The sequence below is a fragment of the Triturus cristatus genome, chromosome 1_1, assembly GCF_964204655.1.
Source record: "Triturus cristatus chromosome 1_1, aTriCri1.1, whole genome shotgun sequence".
NCBI classification, from domain to species: Eukaryota; Metazoa; Chordata; class Amphibia; order Caudata; family Salamandridae; genus Triturus; species Triturus cristatus.
Genome location: NC_140579.1, coordinates 922,516,307 through 922,521,218, shown reverse-complemented (window position 1 = coordinate 922,521,218; position 4,912 = coordinate 922,516,307).

The window sequence follows — 4,912 nt, the reverse complement described above, 5'->3', positions numbered from 1 at the left end:
CTGGCTAGCATGAGCCCCTTCTCTAGGAAAGTTAACAGTTCCTGAGTGGATCGTCGCCTATCTGGGTCTGGAACGGTGGTAGCTGGTGACATGAAGATGCGCTCCATCTCACTAGCAACCAATGCTGGTCGAGCTGAGGAAATCTTACAGTCCCCACTCAGGATGTCATTTTGGAGCATCAGATGCGCCCCATAGAAGATGGTCACCCGCATGGCATAAATACCTATGGGAGAAGAAGACAAGTTTCTTTTTTTTTTTTAAACCTTTGGATCAGGCAGAGATGGAGCACACAAAACAGAAGAGATTCCACTACAGCCTGTACAACAGTTGGCATAGTGCATAGTTACCCACAGTTCTGCATTTGAGGTGGGATGGAACACACATTAAAGAGGCGCCCCTACTTTGCTCAGTCTGTGCATGAAGCCCCAAGTATGATCCTTGTGGGTACGAACCTTTCTGTACTCCAGTATGCTAATGCCAATTATGAGCAAGAACCTGCTAACTGAAGGTATTGTCGCCCTAAGTATTTCCATTAAAAGATATCAGAACTGAATGACCGAGAATGTCATCGTCTTAAACCACCCCCACACAAAAACAAGCATTTGCAATGCAATAGGTCTCGCAATTGCGAGATTTTTAGCTATTGGCATTTTAAATGACTCAAAATCTCACAATTGCGAGACCTATTGCATTGCAAATGCTTGTTATTGACAGCTAAAGGCCACCACAATTAGGCTGCACATTGTTTTCTTCCATTTATTTTACAGTATATGTACGCAGTAACAATGTGCTAAATATAATCACCATACTGGTTTACTAAGGCCATACCTATTGGCTTTTCCATAGATGCTAAATACGTTTGTGGCATTTGTGACACATTTCCCTGGCACAAAGAGGCAGCATAAGAATTGGATGCAGTGCGCTGATGACCCAGAATACTCTCCACCACAGAGTGAGAACTAGGGCTGGGCGGAATTTGCGGAATGCCTCTTCGCGGAATTTTAAAAAATATTTGTGGAAAACGAGCGCACAACCTGAGGGACCGTGTGCCCGGGACTGGGGTCCCTCGTGCTTGGGCAGGCACCCCGATCTCCCCGGCCTGGCTGCGTTGAGAAGCAGGGACCGGCCCCGGGCCTCCTGATTTTTGGTCAGGGCCTGGGATCCCACGTCCTGCGGCCTGCCAAGTGTCCATCTGCCCGGTACAAGGGACCCTAGTGCAGAGCCCCGGAGCCCTGCAAGGGCAGGCGGGAGCCCTACCGCTATGGCTCGGTGTGGGCAGCTGGGAGTCCTTTCGGTCCCGGCCATCTGGTCGCACCTTTCCCTCGGCCATCTGGTCGCACGCAATGCTTTCCAATGGGGCGACCAGATGTCCGGGCCAGCCTGGAAGTCCCGATGAGGGCTCATTTGACTCCCGGATCCCAATCAGGGCTCCAGGAGGTCGGGCGCACCCGCGTCTAGGATCCCCTCCGTCACTCGGAGCGCGAGGGTTACAAGAAAGGTGGGTAGCCTTCCTCCGGATTAGTAGGGGCAGGGTATGCCGGGACACCCCTCCCGGGGATGGCGGTTCTCAGGCGGGGACCAGATGGTACAAGCCCGGACGACACTTCCCCGGGACGTCCGGTGCTCCCTCCTCCAGCCCGCGGCGAGGCAAAGTGCCCAGGACGGGCTCCATGGGTCCCCCGGGCGTCCACCGAGGCCTGCAGCCCCAAAGCCCTGCAGCCCTGGAGCCCTTCAGCCCGGAGCCCTGGAGCCCTGCAGGCCCGGAGCCCTGCAGTCCCGGAGCCCTGCAGCCCCGGAGCCCTGCAGCCCCGGAGCCCTGCAGGCCCGGAGCCCTGCAGCCCCGGAGCCCTGCAGCCCCGGAGCCCTGCAGGCCCGGAGCCCTGCAGCCCCGGAGCCCTGCAGCCCCGGAGCCCTGCAGCCCTGCAGCCCTGCAGCCCCGGAGCCCTGCAGCCACGGAGCCCTGCGTGGGCAGGCGGGAACCCTAGCGCGAAGGCTCGGGGTTGGACAGATGGGAGTCCTTTCAGTCCTGTCCATCTGGTTGCACCTCTCCCCTCGGCCATCTGGTCGCGTGCAATGCTTTCCAATGGGGCGACCAGATGGCCGGGCCAGCCTGGAAGTCCCGGTGAGGGTCCATTCGCCTCGCGGATCCCAGCCAGGGCTCCAGGAGGCCGGGCGCATCCGCGCCTAGGGTCCCCTCCGTCACTCGGAGCGCGAGGGTTACAAGAAAGGTGGGTAGCCTTCCTCCGGATTAGTAGGGGCAGGGTATGCCGGGACACCCCTCCTGGGGATTGCAGTTCTCAGGCGGGGACCAGATGGGCCAAGCCTGGACGACACTTCCCCGGGGCGTCCGGTGCTTCCTCCTCCAGCCCGCGGCGAAGCAAAGTGCCCAGGATGGGCTCCATGGGTCCCCCGGGCGTCCCCCGAGGCCTGCAGCCCCAAAGCCCTGCAGCCCTGGAACCCTTCAGCCCGGAGCCCTGGAGCCCTGCAGGCCCGGAGCCCTGCAGCCACGGAGCCCTGCGTGGGCAGGCGGGAACCCTAGCGCAAAGGCTCGGGGTTGGACAGATGGGAGTCCTTTCAGTCCCGTCCATCTGGTTGCACCTCTCCCCTCAGCCATCTGGTCGCGCGCAACGCTTTCCAATGGGGCGACCAGATGGCCGGGCCAGCCTGGAAGTCCTGATGAGGGTCCATTCGCCTCGCAGATCCCAGCAAGGGCTCCAGGAGGCCGGGCGCGTCCACGCCTAGGGTCCCCTCCGTCACTCGTAGCGTGAGGGTTACAAGAAAGGTGGGTAGCCTTCCTCCGGATTAGAAGGGGCAGGGTATGCCGGGACACCCCTCCTGGGTATGGCGGTTCTCAGGCGGGGACCAGATGGGCCAAGCCCGGACGACAGTTCCCCGGGGCGTCCGGTGCTTCCTCCTCTAGCCCGCGGCGAGGCAAAGTGCCCAGGACGGGCTCCATGGGTCCCCCGGGCATCCCCCGAGGCCTGCAGCCCCAAAGCCCTGCAGCCCTGGAGCCCTTCAGCCTGGAGCCCTGGAGCCCTGCAGGCCCGGAGCCCTGCAGCCCCGGAGCCCTGCATCCCCGGAGCCCTGCAGCCACGGAGCCCTGCAGCCCCGGTGCCCTGCAGCCCCGGAGCCCTGCAGCCCTGGTGCCCTGCAGCCCCGGAGCCCTGCAGACCGCCCCGGGCTCCGTCCTGGGTCCGGCCGTGTGGCAGGGTGCCCGGGGCAGGGTCAGGTGGGCCTGGGGAGGCTTCCCCTGCGCCTGCGGGCCCCGGGTCTGGGTCTCCGTCCCCGGGCCCCGTCCCCCGGCCTGCGGCCCTGCCAAAGGCACGGGACGGGGTTCCGTTGTGTCCGGGGAGCCTCCCCACGCTCGTCTGGGTTCAGGAGTTCTGTCAGGGCCCCTGGGGGCCCCGGGGAGGGCGGCCTCCCCACCCCGGGCTGGCTCCGTCCGGGGTCCTGCCACGTGGCAGGGTGCCCGGGGCAGCTTCCCCTGCGCCTGTGGGCCCCGGCTGGGTCCAGGGGCCCGGCCGGGCCCCGGGTCGGGGTCTCCGTCCCCGGGCCCCGTCCCCTGGCCTGTGGCACTGCCAATGGCCCGGGACGGGGTTCCGTTGTGTCCGGGGAGCCTCCCCTCGCTCGTCTGGGTTCAGGAGCTCTGGCGATCCCGAGACGGGGGAAGGCAGACCCGGGGCCCGCCCACCGGGGCCCCCAGGGGCCCGGGTACGCTCCTGCCTCTCAGCCCCTTCCCGATGGTCCTTTTTCTCCGAGTTTGCTGGGTCAGAGCTCCGTGAGGTCCGGCGATCCCGAGACGGGGAAGGCAGACCCAGGGCCCGCCCTCCGGGGCCCCCAGGGGCCCGGGTACACTCCTGCCTCTCAGCCCCTTCCCGATGGTCCTTTTTCTCCGAGTTTGCTGGGTCAGAGCTCCGTGAGGTCCGGCGATCCCGAGATGGGGGAAGGCAGACCCGGGGCCCGCCCACCGGGGCCCCCAGGGGCCCGGGTACGCTCCTGCCTCTCAGCCCCTTCCGGATGGTCCTTTTTCTCCGAGTTTGCTGGGTCAGAGCTCCGTGAGGTCCGGCGATCCCGAGACGGGGGAAGGTAGACCCGGGGCCCGCCCACTGGGGCCCCCAGGGGCCCGGGTAAGCTCCTGCCTCTCAGCCCCTTCCCGATGGTCCTTTTTCTCTGATTTTGCTGGGTCAGAGCTCCGTGAGGTCCGGAGATCCCGAGACGGGGGAAGGCAGACCCGGGGCCCGCCCGCCGGGGCCCCCAGGGGCCCGGGTACGCTCCTGCCTCTCAGCCCCTTCCCGATGGTCCTTTTTCTCAGAGTTTGCTGGGTCAGAGCTCCGTGAGGTCCGGCGATCCCGAGACGGGGGAAGGCAGACCCGGGGCCGGAGCCCCTAGGGGCCCGGGTACGGTCCTGCCTCTCAGCCCCTTTCCGATGGTCCTTTTTCTCCAAGTTTGCTGGGTCAGAGCCCCGTGAGGTCCGGCGATCCCGAGATGGGGGAAGGCAGACCCGGGGCCCGCCCGCCGGGGCCCCCAGGGGCCCGGGTCCGCTACTGCCTCTCAGCCCCTTCCAGATGGTCCTTTTTCTCCGAGTTTGCTGGGTCAGAGCTCCGTGAGGTCCGGTGATCCCGAGACGGGGGAAGGCAGACCCGGGACCCGACCGCCGGGGCCCCCAGGGGCCCGGGTACGCTCCTGCCTCTCAGGCCCTTCCCGATGGTCCTTTTTCTCCGAGTTTGCTGGGTCAGAGCTCTGTGAGGTCCGGCGATCCCGAGACGGGGGAAGGCAGACCTGGGGCCCACCCGCCGGGGCCCCCAGGGGCCCGGGTACGCTCCTGCCTCTCAGCCCCTTCCCGATGGTCCTATCTTTGCCGGGTTTGCTGGGTCAGACCTCCGTGAGGTCCGGCGATCCCGAGACGGTGGAA